The 17943-nt window shown below is 42.2% G+C and overlaps 1 pseudogene; it reads left to right on the top strand.

The window, feature by feature from the left end:
• Positions 1-10776: 10776 nt before the first annotated feature.
• Positions 10777-17736, top strand: LOC138987876 (sal-like protein 4 pseudogene; annotated as a pseudogene).
• Positions 17737-17943: the final 207 nt, after the last annotated feature.

Below are 17943 nucleotides of genomic sequence, written 5' to 3'. Positions count from 1 at the left end.
TACAAAGAGGAAGAACTACTTGAATGTGAAGGAAATAATACAGGAATATTCTCAATTATTTTGAGATGTAAAGTCAGGAACCTCACTCTGTATTTGCACTTTTTGAGATTTCCCAATCACTGTTCGGTTAATTTGAGCTATGTGAGACTTAAATTTAAATCCATCCCCTGCCTGAGGTCCACCCCGATGACAGCATGGAAGGCTCCTGAACTCCTTCACCAGAAGGCATGCCAAATTTACAAGCATCCATGGAGAAGACTCTTGAGAGACCCTTGGACTGCAAGGAGATCCAACCAGTCCATTCTAAAGGAGATCAGTCCTGGGATTTCTTTGGAAGGAATGATACTAAAGCTGAAACTCCAGTACTTTGGCCACCTCATGCGAAGAGTTGACTCATTGGAAAAGACTCTGATGCTGGGAGGGATTGGGGGCAGGAGGAGAAAGGGATAACAGAGGATGAGATGGCTGGATGACATCACCGACTTGATGGACATGAGTTTGGGTGAACTCTGGGAGTTGGTGATGGACAGGGAGGCCTGGCATGCTGCGATTCATGGGGTCGCAAAGAGTCGGACATGACTGGGTGACTGAACTGAACTGATGGAACCATTCCCTCTGAAAGAAATCAAGAAACTAGCTGAGCAACTCCTACACATTGGGCAAATGAGAATATACCACGTTGAAACAGGTAAGAAAAGCTGAGACATGCCTTGGCAATACAACCCAATCTTGGCACCATGGCATACAATTGGGAGGGGATACCCAACTCCTACTGTCACCTTCAGAAGCGAAGGATTTGGACTGCACATCTGGTGCCCCTACTTTTTACACTTCCACTTGAGGAACAGGTCCCCCACAACACTGAGTCCTGAAAGCCAACATGATTTATGTCCATGAGACCTAGAAGACTATGGTAAACAAAGGAGCGGTTCTTAACAGGCATGCTCACACTTGTGCAATGTTGGGTATTGGTTTGATATGATTCAAAATCCACTTGTTTTTTGTTCTAATGAAGTTGTTTACATTGAGAAAGCTGTGTCAGGATATCATCATTAGCATGAACACTCTAGTGGTGTTCTCTAGTGGTCCAGTGGTTAAGAATCCATGTTGCAATGCAGGAGACATGGCTTTGATCCCTGGTCCAGGAACAACCCACATGCCATGGAGCAACAAAGCCCATACACCACAACTACTGAGCCAGTATTCTAGAGCCAGTGAGCCTCAACTACTGAGTCCGTGTGCTGCAGCTCCTGAAGCCTACCACCTAGAACTCACACTCCACAATTAGAGACGCCACCACAATGAGAAACCTGTGCACCAGAATGAAGAGTAGCCCGCACCCACTGCAACTAGAGAAAGCCTGCGAGCAGCATCAAAGACCCACCACAGCCAAAAAATTAAGTAAATAAAAAATTTTTCTTTTAAATAAAAGAACTTTTGTGAAAGAGTGACTCTGGCTAGAGGATTTTAAGCTTTAAATATTAAGAGGTTTGACCAGCAACTGAAAATGTTTGGCCTGGGGAAGGCAACTTTTCCTTGCTAATCAAAATAGCTTTCCAAAGACCTTGGGGCACTAGCTCCTGGCTGGGCAAGGCGATTCTTTGCTGGCAATGGTCAAAATCATGCAGAGGCCCCAAGAAGAAAATCATCTTTCCCATCAAAGCTGGCATCTTTGTACCCTAGCAACGACCCTAGCAACAAAGGACTTTTGCTTTTGCACCAGCAGTTGGACATCAGCTCACGGTTAGCTAAGCCAACTCTCTCGAGAACAATGCATAGAAAGATATTCCTCCACTAAATTTGGGCTTTATTCCTTTTATCTCCCTTGCCTGAAACAATATTGTAATTAATCTGTTGATGGTTTGGAGTAGATTATTTCTTTATTGGCTTATTAAGAGACATTATCCTGTATACTATTGGCTTGTGAAATTATTATAATTCCTGCAGTGAACCTGTGCTAGATAAGTTCTTGGCAAAGCAGTTTCGGTGTCTGAACATAATTTGCTGCCAGACGAAGCATGTATTAATACTCCCTATCCCCCAGGGCTCAGTAGAGGGAGAGCAGGCAAAACCTCATCTCTGTCTTTTCCTACAAGGGGTCTACCTTCATATCCTACAAACTCTGCCTGAGGATCTGACTTCTAATTTTAGCACACATCTAGAACCTGACTGTGGTTCTCCCCAGAGAACAACAAAAATGTGGACATTTTCTTCACCTTATCCTTCTGGCTCTCTATAGTGATAAAATGAATATCTCCCTAGAAGGAGCTACTCACACATCTGGTGCCCCAGACTTTGTAGCTGCTGCCTGAAGGATGGGTTCCCCAAACTACACCCATGCCTATCTCTATTTTGAAAGTCAGAGATAATCTTCAACAAAATCGATAAGTGTTCTTTTCCCTATTTACCTTATGCCACCCAACTTGGTGGTACCTAAAGAGTTGGCAGCTCTCATAAACATTTTAACATTTTCAACATGTATAATATTTATCTTTTCACTTTGATAAAACAAGAACGTTTCTAAAGCACAAAACTCTTTGCATATATCTAACCACTCCCTAAATGATTCCAACCAAAGCTTAGCATACCCAAAGGCTAAAAATTCTAAGGAACAGATATAAGAATATAATTCAGAATGGAGACTGAATTAATGGCCTGGTACTTAGTATGTCGGGGGCTTCCCAGGCTGCACAGTGTCAGTGCAGGAGATGTAAGAGATGCCACTGGGTTCAGTCACTGGGTCAGGAAGATCACTTGGAGTAGGAAATGTCAACCCACTCCAGTATTCTTGCCTGGATAATCCCATGTACAAAGGAGCCTCGTAGGTTACAGACCATGGGGTCACAAAGAGCCAGACATGACCAAGGCAACTGAGCATGCATGCATTTTATTGATGGAGACTTATTTCCCACCTGACAATCTGTTTGACTTAATTAGACTTTCTTTGTATCAAGTTTCAGGTTAAAAGGACTTTCGTGGTGGTCCAGTGATTAAGAATCTACCTTGCAATGCAGGGAACACAGGTTTGATCCCTGGTTGGGGAACTAAGATCTCACACACTGGGAACTAGTGAGCTCACGTGCTCTGGAGCTTGCAAGCCACAACTAGAGAGTCTGTGCATCACAAGGAAAGGTCCCACATGCTGCGACAAAGACTGAATGCAGCCAGAAAAAGTTACAGGTTAAATTAAAAACTTACTATTGCCTCAAGTAAGGAGACATGATAAACTAAAGTTGTCTTAAAATTCCCTAGTCTTTCTTATAGGGTTACAAAAATATATATACTAGAAACTCTAAAATCACTAAATAAAATTTTATTATGCTACCCTCCATTACCATTCAAACATGTAAGTAAGTTGAGGAGGGAATGGAGGAACCCATTTTATTTTATCTTCCCTGGTTTTTTACTCTGCCCAACTCCACTTCACACTGAGATGGGAAATCTGATGAGGTGCCACATCTGTGGCAGAATGTCTTTCTGGTAACTGATTCAGTTTTCATCTGAATGATTATTGATGGCATAGAAGTACTCTTGAAGTCAAAAGAACTTGATGTAATGAATCCTTCATTTCACAGGATCAGAATATTGCAAGGTTTTAAAGTTATGCCACTGATACAATTTAAAACTATATTGAAAATGAGTCTGAATTTTCCTTCTGCTTTGAATTCACTTAAGTGTAAAAATACATCTAAATAAGCCATCCCGCATCCAACACGGTGTACACTTAGTATATGACCAAGCTCTCCGGCTTCATCTTCCCTCACAGTCACGCTCTGTGTGTTTACTTCAAACCACTTGTGATTTGTGATTTTTCTCTTGTGCCTTTTGCTCCACACTTTCTCTTGTTATTTATTCTACTTAACATTTACTTCTTGGCTTGTCCAACTGATCGTGTCCCATTCTTTTTGAGATTAAGATGAAATCCCACTTCTTGGAAACATTTTTAACCTATCAACTCACCACCCAAAGTTGAGTTAGGTTTCCTCTGTATTTGTCCCAATAATAAGGGATTATTGCTATAATCCCTGTGTATGTTCCTGTTAGCACATTTCCTGCATGTACAATAACAAATTGCATGCTCTTCTGAAAATAGGTCAAATTTCCTTAAGTTAGATATTATGCGTTGTTCATCTCTATATCCTGATGCAGATCCTGGTACATTTAAGAAGATCTTTGTTGATGAATAAACCACTGTTTAGCTGAGATAGGCAGTGCTTGTAATCTCTTACTCTCATCTCACTCCTTTGAGGATAACCCTCTAGAAAGATGCCCCCAAGAAAGAACCAAATCTATCCCCTTGTAGATTCAACTATAACATTCTCTATGGATACAGAGATTCTACTTGTATCAGTCATAATGTTCTTATTTCACAAGGATCATGGAGCTCTCCCCAAATTTGGAGTGTCATTAGCCTCTTAATGAGCTAGTGGCTTCAGGGATTGACTTACCCAGCTCAGTGTGTGATAGTTCAGTTCAGTTCAGTTCAGTCACTCAGTAAGTGGCATACAAAATGAAGTCCTCGAGAGAGAGCAATCCTACCTGTCTGATATTCATCCTGGAAGCATCTCTGACCCATCAGGAAGCATTGAAAGTTTGCTATCCTCTTATAGAGCCCGGCTACCCTGGACAACAAATTGGCTCCTTCCACCAGGGATTGCTACCCTGATCAAGACCAACACAAACCAGTTTTTCCTCTAATTAAGAATAGCAGCCTAAATATAGTTAGGCTTTCTGTGATAGGAAATTTCAGTGCTTTGAAGATTTTTGCAAAGCTTCATTAGATTGCATCTGATTTTACCTTGTTCCAATTTAAATTACTTCAGACATTTATAGGGCATTCAGTATATGGACTTTCACTTTAGGAGAAGAACTCAGATGAATACTGAAATACTAGCAGCTGGAAATATGTGTAAATGAATCTAAGCAAGAGTTTTTGAGTATTTTCAGCAAGGCCCTGGGGAGGAAGAAAGTGAGGGAATTTAAGCCATTTCTTGTGATATTGGTAACTTTTAAAGGAGGTGTGAAATAACAGTGTGTGACTGCATTTACCATGACACAACCTCATGAAGACAACACATCTGGCATTTACAAGAGAAGACTTTATGTTTCTTGATTTAAATTCAGTAAGTGTTAAGATACCCTCTGGGTCGTGCTTGTGAAGCTTAATTTCTATTCATTTAAGAATTTCCCACTTCCTTAGTAGATAGAAGCCTGCTGTTTAACTGTCTTGAAGGAAGCAATCTGACTCACTGTTGCTAACCAATTTTTAATCAAGAGAAAGCTGCCTACCGACAGAGCAGTTCAGAGATGTTAGATATTTATTTCTTCCTGAAATGTCTTCCTGGTATCTAAAATGTGCCAAAATGAAACAGACATAGGACTGCCAAAATATTTTCATGAAATACCTAGGAAACAGTCACAAAGATGCTAGAGTGAGTTCCAAGTCCATATCAACTTTCTGAGACCATCTTTCTTTCAGATTTAAAGTTTTAGATTTTTTTCAAAAATTTCCCCAAGACTTCTGATTCTTATTTTATCAGAGTTCAGTTGATAATTTGGTTACTCTTTTAATTAACAAGTATTTCCTCAATATGTACTCCCTGAGGTACTGTGCAAAGCATTGAGACACCAAGTTAAAGTCATGCTTCCTACTGTGTAAAAATACATGCATGTGTGCGTGTTCAGCCGTGTTTGACTTTTTGCCACCGCATGGACTGTAGCCCACCAGGCTCCTCTGTCCACAGAATATTCTAGGCAAGAATACTGGAGTGGGTTGTCATTTCCTCCTCCAGGGAATCTCCCCTCCAGATCCAGGGATCAAATCCACAGCTCCTGTATTGGCAGGCAGATTCTTTACCAGCTCTCCACCTAGGTACAAATAATATATTCCCAAATCACATGCTATGTTGATGTGACCGAGTTGGCCGTTGGGATACAAGAGGAAGAGTTAACATGACAACTTCCTAGAATCTCCTTGAACATACAACGGACACACAGTCTTTGTACCTTGTGTTTGATCTCTTCTCCATCCTGCCTCCTGGAATGTAAATACCATCTTGGACTTTAATATCTAGGGCAACACACAAAGTGTGGCATGGTGACCTAGAAGGAGTTCAAGTCCCTGAGAAGCAGAGCCAACTGACCAGCATTGAATTGTGTACTTTCAAATTTGCAGGTGAGAAATGCTATGGACACTGGGGGCACATGCATGGTTTCATCTTTTTCAGATATATATCCAGGGATAGTATTGCTGGGTCATATGGTAGATCTATTTCTAGTTTCTTGAGGAACCTCCATACTGTTTTCCTTGGTGGTTGCACCAATTTATATCCCCATCAACAATGTAGAGGCGCTCCCTTTTCTCCACATCCTCATCAACATTTGTTCTGTGTAAACTTTTTGATAATTGCCATTCTGACAGGTATGAGGCTATCGATACCTCATTGTGGCTTTGATTCCCATTTCTTTTATGGTTAGTGACGTTGAATATCTTTTCATGTGCCTGTTGGCCATCTGTATATATTCTTTGGAAGAATGTCTGTTCAGGTCTTCTGTCCATTTCTTGGTTAGGTGGGGTTTTTTGATACTGTTTTGATACTGTATGTGCTGTTTATAGGAGAAGGCAATGGCACCCCACTCCAGTACTCTTGCCTGGAAAATCCCATGGATGGAGGAGCCTGGTAGGTTGCAGTCCATGGGGTCACCAAGAGTTGGACACAACTGAGTGACTTCACTTTCACTTTTTACTTTCATGCACTGGAGAAGGAAATGGCAACCCACTCCAGTGTTCTTGCCTGGAGAATCCCAGGGACAGGGGAGCCTGGTGGGCTGCCTTCTATGGGGTTGCACAGAGTTGGACACAACTGTAGTGACTTAGCAACTTAGCAGTGCTGTTTATATAGTTTGGATATTAATCCCTTATTGGTAAAGTGATGCAAATATTGTCTCCCATTCAGAAGATTGTCTTTTATCAATGATTCTAATTAAGAACTTTAACAAACTAAAAAAGAAAACTTTTACAAACTGGAGAATATATAGGTAGTGAAGATAAGAATAATAAGAGTGCTTTTAAAATGAGTCATAAGGAATTGGGGGAGAAGGCAATGGCACCCCACTCTAGTACTCTCGCCTGGAAAAATCCCATGGATGGAGGAGCCTGGTGGGCTGCAGTCCATGGGGTTGCTGAGGGTCGGACACGACTGAGCGACTTCACTTTCACTTTTCACTTTCATGCATTGGAGAAGGAAATGGCAACCCACTCCAGTGTTCTTGCCTGGAGGATCCCAGGGACAGGGGAGCCTGGTGGGCTGCCATCTATGGGGTCGCACAGAGTCAGACACGACTGAAGAGACTTAGCAGCAGCAGCAGCATAAGGGATTGGGGCTCATATCTTTGAAAAAAGAAATTTTAAGAGGGGCATAAGTGACTTCAAATAGGTGAGAGAATTTTATGCATACGAAGGCTGGATTATCTTGATTCGCTACTGAGTGGAATGAATGACTCCTAGGATTCCAGCCTGAGGAATCAAGATGCACTAAAAGACAGTGATGTTGTCTCATTTGTTTTCTGTTCAGTGGTTACTGTTGAGTTTGGGGAGTGGGTAGGTAGATGTACTAGTTTCCCAGGGCTGCTAGAACAAAGTATCATGAATTAATGGCTTAAAGAGCAGACATTTATTGTCTCACAGTCTGGAGGCTTGAAGTCTTAGCTCAAGGTATCTGTAGGATAGGCACCTTCTGGGGGCTGTGAGGAAGAATCTGCCTCTTCTGTAGATTCTAGTTGTTTGCTACCAATTGCTGGCCCTCCTTGGCTCATGGAAACATCAGCTTAAGCTCTGCTTTCACCTTCACTGGCATTCTATGTGTGTGTATGTGTGTGTGGCCAAATGTCCCCTTTTTATAAGGACACCATCATACTGGATGAGCGGCTCACCTTACTTCAGTATGACCTCATCGCAACTTATTACAATTAAATGAAGTGTTAGTTGCTCAGTCATGTCCAACTCTTTGTGACCCATGGGCTGTAGCCCCCCAGGTTCCTCTCTTCATGGAATTCTCCAGGGAGGGATACTGGAATGGGTTATCATTCTCTTCTCCAGGGGATCTTCCCAACCCAGGGATTGAACCGACGTCTCTTGCATTGCAGGAAGACTGTTTACCCAATAAACTGGGAAAGTTTATTGGCAATTGCCTTATCTCCAAAAAAGTTCACATTCTGAGGTACTGTTGTTAAGACTTCCACATAGGATTTTTGAAGGGAAACAATTCAATCCACAACAATAGGGAAGTCACAGTTCAGGAGTTGACCTTGGCTCGTATTGGGTTTCATATATGTCTGAAACATCCTTCGATATTCCCAAATGTAAATTGTCTGGTAAGTGGCTGAATAAAGGGGATAGAATTTTAAGGAAAGGTCAAGCTGGAGGTACAGGTTGTGAAATTAAAAATCATAATTATATAGATAGTATTTGATGGCCTATGCATTACTGATATTAATTAGTGAACAATAATAGAGAAGAGAACTTAGCACTGTATATTGAACTTTGTTGAAGAAAAATGAGAAGAATCACATTCATTCATAATATTATTTAACTATCTGTAAGGGTATAGGGAAGTACTATATGGAAGACAGTCATGAAACTCATTAAAGGAAAAGCTATAACATCCTCACCTTTCAGAATAAAATATGAAAGTGACATAGGTGACCTTCACCCTGTTATGTCACTCTCTTTCTCTCATTGTCTCTCATTCCAATAGCAATCAATTTAAAAATCCATTTCCTACCTAACACAGTGTGCATATTTCTATGTCAGACTTCCTGGAGTTATAGAGGGCAAGATTTGGAATAAGGGTATTTTGGATGGGAACTTTTTAAAAAAAAATGTTTAGATTGAAGAACTGCTAGAGTTATTCCAAACTAATCTTGTTTTCCACCAGCCACCGATGACCTTTTCATTTTTAGCTGTTTTTCAATCCTAGTTTGGGAAATCATGTAATAAGTTAACGTGCTGAGACCAGAGTCAGAATCTCTCTATATTTATGGACAAAGAACCAACATATATTTTGGACATTTCTATGAACTACAAAGGAGCATGATGACTTCAAAAAATCTATGATTTGATGCAAAAGGACTACTGTGAATCTTATTTTGCCCTCTTCTCAGGAACCTAAACAGTCTTTGAAATAAGTACACAGTTCTATTTGGATCCTTCAACAAAATGCAAAGATGAAAAGTACCCAGTACATCGCTGCCTTGCTCTTTGAAAGGAATCTCTCATCTCTTTGTGGTGGGCTATACTTCGACCTGGGTCATTCCTGTGCTTTTGGCAATAGATGATTTCTGAGAATCATTCTCACTGTAGCTCTTATTGAAGCAATCAGCATGCTGCATCAATTCCGAGGGATTATGTGTAATGATGCAAAACCTTCCATTGCCGCCATTATTTGTGACTAAAAGCTAGAGAAAATAGCTCCTAGAAGCATTCTGCCTCTGCAGCAAGGTTACACTTATTAACTAAGGGGTAGAATAATAAGTTCAGCCAAATGCTCTGGCCTAGGAGTCAGAAAGATTGCCATAAATACGTAAAGGAAAATAGCCTCTGGGATTTCATAAGGGAGTAGAGAAATCAATGCCAATTTGGGAGTGATGGAATAAAGCCTTTCTCCTTTCTACAGTTCAGTGACAGGAAGTGATGAAATGGCTCAATCTTGCAATATAAGAGGAAAAGTTAATGAAATCCAAAGTTTTGTATATCTTGAAGATTTTTTCTCAAATAATAAAAAGCGAACCAATTTTTACCTCCAGGTCAGGATGGCCTGAAAAGTATCAAGTTAATTGGCACTGATTACACTTACATGATGTATCAATGAAAATTGAGACACTGTCAATGTATTTTCACCCCAAATATTCAGTTAATGTATATATATTGGATTGCCTAGCCAAGTGTTTTTAAAATATTTACATGTAACACTAGTTCCCTGGGATATGAATGTTTGTTTTTAATAAAAGGTTTTCAGATTGCACATAAACAATTGTGCATGTCCTGCGACTGCTCATTACACTCTAGGTTTAATGGAATGCCACAGTTTTGATGCCTGGTCATATTCATAAGCAGTTTCCTATGGATGGGGCTATAGGGAGCAATTTTATCCTAAGCTTGGATGTGAAATCAAGGAGCTTCAGCTTGCAAAAAGTAACTTTTGCACCAATGTAAGGTGATTATGCTGAAGTTTCATAGTGACATGTAAGAGGCTTGAAGAACACTAGAAAGATCCCTACCAGGGCAAGCAGAATAGCACCATGAGCTATTCCATTGTGTCTTCCAGGCGGAATTGGAGACTTGGGAATTCAGGTCCATGAAACATTTCCACAATCTGCTAAGGCTTGTATGTTTTGCTGAGTCTGCCATGACTTCTTTAGGATTTATTTTTCAGATTGTTCATTTTTGGCAAGACTCTGGCCTGCTACTCACAAGAAAGTATGACACAAAATTTGGAAAACGCTCCTCTAAGCGATGTTGTTTAAACAACTCATTTTACTTCTGGATTCTGAGGGCATCTCTGGTAGCTCAGATGGTAAAAATTCTGTCTGCAATGCAGGGGACCCACGTTCAATCCTGGGTCAGGAAGATCTCATGGAGAAGGGAATGGCTATCCTCTTTAGTATACTTGCCTGGAGAAATCCATGGACAGAGGAACCTGGTGGGCTACAGTCTATGGGGTCACAAAGGGTTGGACACGACTGAGCAATTAACACACTCAGCCCTTAAATGTCACCATGAGGAAATGTAAGGTATATGATTTCCTAAACTTATTGAACCAGAGAACTCCCTTTCATATAATATTTCTTGACATTGTCCATTTACACATTTCAAAAAATATCAACTGCACCAACACTAACTTATTTCATGTACTCCTATTACATGCCTGACAAGGTTGTAAGTGCTTGAAATCCAAGGAGAATAGCTATCCAAGGCCACTGCTCTTAGAAGTCTCATTTCTAGACCCAGGTACAGAGACAATAATAAAAAAGGGAAAAAAATGAACTAACAAAATAATTTAACTCAGTAAGCAGGACTAAAAAATAAAACAAAATTATATGGAAAATTACATGTGTCACTTTAGGATGGGCGATCAGATCCACAGAAAGACATGAAATGGCTACTTCCTGGGTTAAATTTTCAACTTTAGATTCCCCATAGACTCGAATAAATTATTTAAATCTTTGAAAAATCTTTGGTAGAGTTTTTGACCAATTTCTATTTTCCTTGATAAGTGGAATGATACAAGAGCAAAATGAGAATAAATGTATTAAAAAAAAAAATCCCAAATTTCTTCCCTGACAGACAGTTCAGTTCAGTTTAGTCACTCAGTCGTGTCCAACTCTTTGTGATGCCATGAATCGCAGCAGGCCAGGACTTCCTGTCCATCACCAACTCCCAGAGTTCACTCAGACTCATGTCCATCGAGTCAGTGATGCCATCCAGCCATCTCATCCTCTGTCGTCCCCTTCTCCTCCTGCCTCCACTCCCTCCCAACATCAGAGTCTTTTCCAATGAGTCAACTCTTTGCATGAGGTGCCCAAAGTACTGGAGTTTCAGCTTTAGCATCATTCCTTCCAAAGAAATCCAAGGGCTGATCTCTTTCAAAACGGACTGATTGGATCTCCTTGCAGTCCAAGGGACTCTCAAGAGTCTTCTCCAACACCACAGTTCAAAAGCATCAATTCTTCGGCGCTCAGCCTTCTTCACAGTCCAACTCTTACATCCATACATGACCACTGGAAAAACCATAGCCTTGACTAGACGAACCTTTGTTGGCAAAGTAATGTCTCTGCTTTTGAATATGCTATCTAGGTTGGTCATAACTTTCCTTCCAAGGAGGAAGCATCTTTTAACTTCATGGCTGCAGTCACCATCTGCAGTGATTTTGGAGCCCCAAAAAATAAAGTCTGACACTGTTTCCACTGTTTCCCCATCTATTTCCCATGAAGTGATGGGACCAGATGCCATGATTTTCATTTTCTGAATGTTGAGCTTTAAGCCAACTTTTTCACTCTCCACTTTCACTTTCATCAAGAGACTTTTGAGTTCCTCTTCACTTCCTGCCATAAGGGTGGTGTCATCTGCATATCTGAGGTTATTGATATTTCTCCCAGCAATCTTGATTCCAGCTTGTGTTTCTTCCAGTCCAGCATTTCTCATGATGCACTCTGTATATAAATTAAATAAGCAGGGTGATAATATACAGGCTTGACATACTCCTTTTCCTGTATGGAGCCACTCTGTTGTTCCATGTCCAGTTCTAACTGTTGCTTCCTGACCTGCATACAGGTTTCTCAAGAGGCAGGTCAGGTGGTCTGGTATTCCCCTCTTTTTCAGAATTTTCCACAGTTTATTGTGATCCACACAGTCAAATGCTTTGGCATAGTCAATAAAGCAGATAGATGTTTTTCTGGAACTCTCTTGCTTTTTCCATGATCCAGCAGATGTTGGCAATTTGATCTCTGGTTCCTCTGCCTTTTCTACAACCAACTTGAACATCAGGAAGTTCACGATTCACGTATTGCTGAAGCCTGGCTTGGAGAATTTTGAGCATTACTTTACTAGCGTGTGAGATGAGTGCAATTGTGCGGTAGTTTGAGCATTCTTTGGCATTGCCTTTCTTTGGAATTGGAATGAAAACTGAGCTTTTCCAGTCCTGTGGCCACTGCTGAGTTTTCCAAATTTGCTGGCATATTGAGTGCAGCACTTTCACAGCATCATCTTTCAGGATTTGAAATAGCTCAACTGGAATTCCATCACCTCCACTAGCTTTGTTCGTAGTGATGCTTTCTAAGGCCCACTTGACTTCACATTCCAGGATGTCTGGCTCCAGATCAGTGATCACACCATCGTGATTATCTGGGTTGTGAAAATCTTTTTTGTACAATTCTTCTGTGTATTCTTGCCATCTCTTCTGAATATCTTCTGCTTCTGTTAGGTCCGTACCATTTCTGTCCTTTATTGAGCCCATCTTTGCATGAAATGTTCCCTTGGTACCTCTAATTTTCTTGAAGAGATCTCTAGTCTTTCCCATTCTGTTTTCCTCTATTTCTTTGCATTGATTGCTGAGGAAGGCTTTCTTATCTCTTCTTGCTATTCTTTGGAACTCTGCATTCAGATGCTTATATCTTTCCTTTTCTCCTTTGCTTTTCACTTCTCTTCTTTTCACAGCTATTTGTAAAGCTTCCACAGACAGCCATTTTGCTTTTTTGCATTTCTTTTCCATGGGGATGGTCTTGATCCCTGTCCTGTACAATGTCATGAACCTCATTCCATAGTTCATCAGGCACTCTATCTATGAGCTCTAGGCCCTTAAATCTATTTCTCACTTCCATTGTATACTCATAAGGGATTTGATTTAGGTCATACCTGAATGGTCTAGTGGTTTTCCCTACTGTCTTCAATTTAAGTCTGAATTTGGCAATAAGGAGTTCATGATCTGAGCCACAGTCAGCTCCTGGTCTTGTTTTTGTGGACTGTATAGAGCTTCTCCATCTTTGGCTGCAAAGAATATAATCAATCTGATTTCGGTGTTGACCATCTGGTGATGTCCATGTGTAGAGTCTTGTCTTGTGTTGTTGGAAGAGGGTATTTGCTATGACCAGTGCATTTTCTTGGCAAAACTCTATTAGTCTTTGCCCTGCTTCATCCCATATTCCAAGGCCAAAATTTCCTGTTACTCCAGGTGTTTCTTGACTTCCTACTTTTGCATTCCAGTCCCCTATAATGAAAAAGACATCTTTTTTGTGTGTTATTTCTAAAAGGTCTTGTAGGTCTTCATAGAATCTACAACTTCAGCTTTCTCAGCATTACCGGTTGGGGAATAGACTTGGATTACTGTGATATTGAATGGTTTGCCTTGGAAACAAACAGAGATCATTCTGTCGTTTTTGAGATTGCATCCAAGTACTGTATTTCGAACTCTTTTGTTGACCATGATGGCCACTCCATTTCTTCTGAGGGATTCCGGCCCGCAGTAGTAGATATAATGGTCATCTGAATTAAATTCACCCATTCTAGTCCATTTGAGTTCGCTGATTCCTAGAGTGTCAACCTTCACTCTTGCCATCTCTTGTTTGACCACTTCCAATTTGCCTTGATTCATGGACCTGACATTCCAGGTTCCTATGCAATATTGCTCTTTACAGCATCAGACCTGGCTTCTATCACCAGTCACATCCACAACTGGGTATTGTTTTTGCTTTGGCTCCATCCCTTCATTCTTTCTGGAGTTATTTCTCCACTGATCTCCAGTAGCATATTGGGCACCTACTGACCTGGGTTGTTCCTCTTTCAGTATCCTATCATTTTGCCTTTTCATGCTGTTCATGGGGTTCTCAAGGCAAGAATACTGAAGTGGTTTGCCGTTCCCTTCTCCAGTAGACCACGTTCTGTCAGATCTCTCCACCATGACCTGCCTGTCTTGGGTTGCCCCACAGGCTTGGCTTAGTTTCATTGAGTTAGACAAGGCTGTGGTCCTAGTGTGACTAGATTGACTAGTTTTCTATGAGTATGGTTTCAGTGTGTTTGCCCTCTGATGCCCTCTTGCAACACCTTCCATCTTACTTGGGTTTCTCTTAACTTGGATGTGGGGTATCTCTTCACGGCTGCTCCAGCAAAGCGCAGCTGCTGCTCCTTACCTTGGATGAGGGGTATCTCCTCACCACTGCCCTTCCTGACCTTCACCGTGGGATAACTCCTGTAGGCCCTCCTGCGCCCGCACAGCCACCACTCCTTGGATGTGGGGTTGGTCTTCCTGGCCATCGCCCCGGGCCTCAGGCGTTGGGTAGCTCCTCTTGGCCACAGCCCCGGGCCTCTGATAGACAGCTGCTGCTAAGTCGATTCAGTCGTGTCTGACTCTGTGCGACCCCATAGACAGATGGCAGCCTGCCAGGCTCCCCCATCCCTGGGATTCTCCAGGCAAGAACACTGGAGTAGGTTGCCATTTCCTTCTCCAATGCATGAAAATGAAAAGTGGAAATGAAGTCGCTCAGTTGTGTCCAACTCCTAGCGACCCAATGGACTGCAGCCTACTAGGCTCCTCTGCCCATGGGATTTGCCAGGCAAGAGTACTGGAGTGAGTTGACATTGCCTTCTCTGCTGACAGACAGCAGCAGCAGGTAAAAACTATAGGGATTTCTCTGTAAATCATACATTCACAAGACATTATTAACTTAACAAGTGAGAAAGCTTCTGATGTATTTTCTGTAACAATAGCCACAGTGTAAACAGGGACTACTAATGTGTTCACTTAAAATTCCAGAAGGATAGGCACAACTTGGCAAAACAAAAAATTTCTTTGGATTCTAAAGTTAAGTGCCATTATTGAAAGGCAGACTTGAGAACAGTCATGATCCACTCTTAAACATAGAGGGGCAGAGACTTCTCCACCCAGAAATGTGAGTCTTTCTCCTTCCTTGTTAAATCCTCAAAAGTAATGCTTTGTTGTCTGCTTAATATCATCTATATAGAAAGGGAATTAAGAAAAAAAGGAATCACAACAATATCTTGAACTTTCAGCTGCTCCCACCAATACATCAACTCTTAGGTTTCCCACAGGGCCTAGGAGCACTTCAGTTCAGTTCAGTTCAATTGCTCAGTCGTGTCCGACTCTTTGCGACCCCATAGATGGCAGCCCAACAGGCTCCTCTGTCCCTGGGATTCTCCAGGCGAGAACACTGGAGTGGGTTGCCATTTCCTTCTCCAATCATGAAAGTGAAAAGTGAAAGTGAAGTCGCTCAGTCGTGTCCAACTCTTAGTGACCCCACGCCTGCAGCCCACCAGGCTCCTCCATCCATGGGATTTTCCAGGCGAGAGTACTGGAGTGGGGTGCCATTGCCTTCTCCACTCCAGCACCACAGCAATCATCAAATAGGAAAGCAGAGACTAATCACTTCAAAAATGACACATGAATGAGGTAGATAAATTAATGTTTTCACATCTAGTACTTGCCTGTTCTAACTTGGTAGCATTCATGCAATACCAGAAAGGAAAAAAAAAAAAAAAACATTCATTATCATTTGGCATTAGTCACAATCAAGGGGATTTTAGTACAAATCAGCGCATGTACTTACTAGTATATATAATAAGAAAAGACACTCTTCCTTGAGTTTCTTTCTTCAAGAATGGACCCCAGCTCTTCAACAGGATAGGCACTGGTGAGCTAAGCTATGTCACCTGAGATTCCCTGCTCCGGTGTTCACCTCTCCTGGTTTTAGGAAGAAGAAGGCATCTGGAAAGCATCTGGAGGATCTTGGTGCTCTTGGGGCACCACCTGAACTGTGTGTAAATAAGCAGCAACACTCACACACTGACTCTCTAATGACTAAAATTAGTCTACTTGAAAGCATCCTATTTAAGGTTTCAAGGTTGAAAAGAATTTTGGAATTCTACAACCTTGGCTTTAAAAAATAGTACTTTCAAAAAACAAAAGAAAACTGGATTTGGGGTTGGAAGAATACAAAACAGGTCCTTGAATAGACCACAGGCCTTGTCCACTTACCTGCATACACGTCACTGCAGAAATAAGTATAGAGTACCCTCAACTCAGCCCACTCCTCAGAATCTCTCTTCTGGGACTAACCCCGAGGATCTCATGGATGGCACACTGCCTAACCACCTGCACTCCAGGCCTTCTCCAGAAAGTGAGGATGGATTCATCCTATCGGATGGAACCAAACCATAATTCCCCAAGGGTTGGTGGCTTCCAAGGGAGTGGGACACTGAGCTAGGGTCAGAGACCCTGAAACTGCAGCAGAGGTGGAGAACATCCACAAGACCGCCCTCAACCCCAACAAATGTCTCACTTGCCACTCTGTCCTAAGCTGCCAAAGCTCCCTCAAGAGGCGTCACTGTACTCATACTGGGGAGAGGCCGTTCCAGTGTAAGATCTGTGATTGGGCCTTCTCCACCAAAGGCAGCCTGAAGACGCAGTTCGGGGTCCACCCAACCAACATGCGGGTAAAGACGCAGCATTAATGCCGAATCTGCCGGAAGAAGTTTACCAACATTTGAATGCACACGGGCGGTCAGATTCTCAGATGCCTCTGGCGGAGAATCCCTGTAACTTTATGGGTCCTGAGCCAAGGATGATCAGGGGAAATGGTGCCCTCTGTCATAGGGATGTTGTTGAAGTCATCGATGTAGATCAAGTCTGCGCCCAGGAGGTCCCTGGGAGCTCCTCGAAGGTCTCCGAGCGGCTTCCCAGCATCCACTTGTCATCACCTTCCTCTAGGGTTGGCCACGGTGGCGTCCCTGGATGCCCCAGTGAAGGCGGGTCTCGCTACTCTTGTCCTGACTCTGCAGAGCAGCAGAGAAATGGGTTCCGTGGAGAGCAATGGCTTAACCAACAACTCTTCCTTCGCAGTGATGGTGGACAAGGAGGATCCGGTACCTGAGGCAAAGTACAAACATCCTGGAGACCACATCCTTCCAGGAAGTCTTCCTCGCCAACAGCCAAGGGGAGAGTGTCAAGTCCAAGTCTGCTGATGCTGGCGGCAATGCGGACAGCTCCCAGAACAGCTGCACTGAGATGATGGAAGGTTGGAGCAGTGTCCCTTCGACATGTATCTGAGCCCAGCCAACCTATGTCAAAGTTGAATTTCCTGGTGTTGCTCATTGATCCTGAGACTATGTTTCCACGGATGACAACTTACTTAGGGGCCCAGCCAAGCAACAGGGCTCAGCACCCATAAAGTCACAGGGACTCTCTGGCAGAGGCATCTGGGAATCTGACCGCCACAAATATCATCCACTCTCCGCTTGATGGACATTTGGATTCTTTTTGTTGTTGTTGTTGTTTTGCACTCTAATCCTAGGTTTATTCAGTACAATTCCTTTACTCTACACAATAAAGTACAAATGCAACATTGTCTAAAATGCTACAAAGTTACAAAACTCAA

The sequence above is a fragment of the Bos mutus genome, chromosome 5 (genome assembly GCF_027580195.1).
Source record: "Bos mutus isolate GX-2022 chromosome 5, NWIPB_WYAK_1.1, whole genome shotgun sequence".
In the NCBI taxonomy this organism is placed as follows: Eukaryota; Metazoa; Chordata; class Mammalia; order Artiodactyla; family Bovidae; genus Bos; species Bos mutus.
This window is presented reverse-complemented; position numbering and strand designations above follow the sequence as displayed.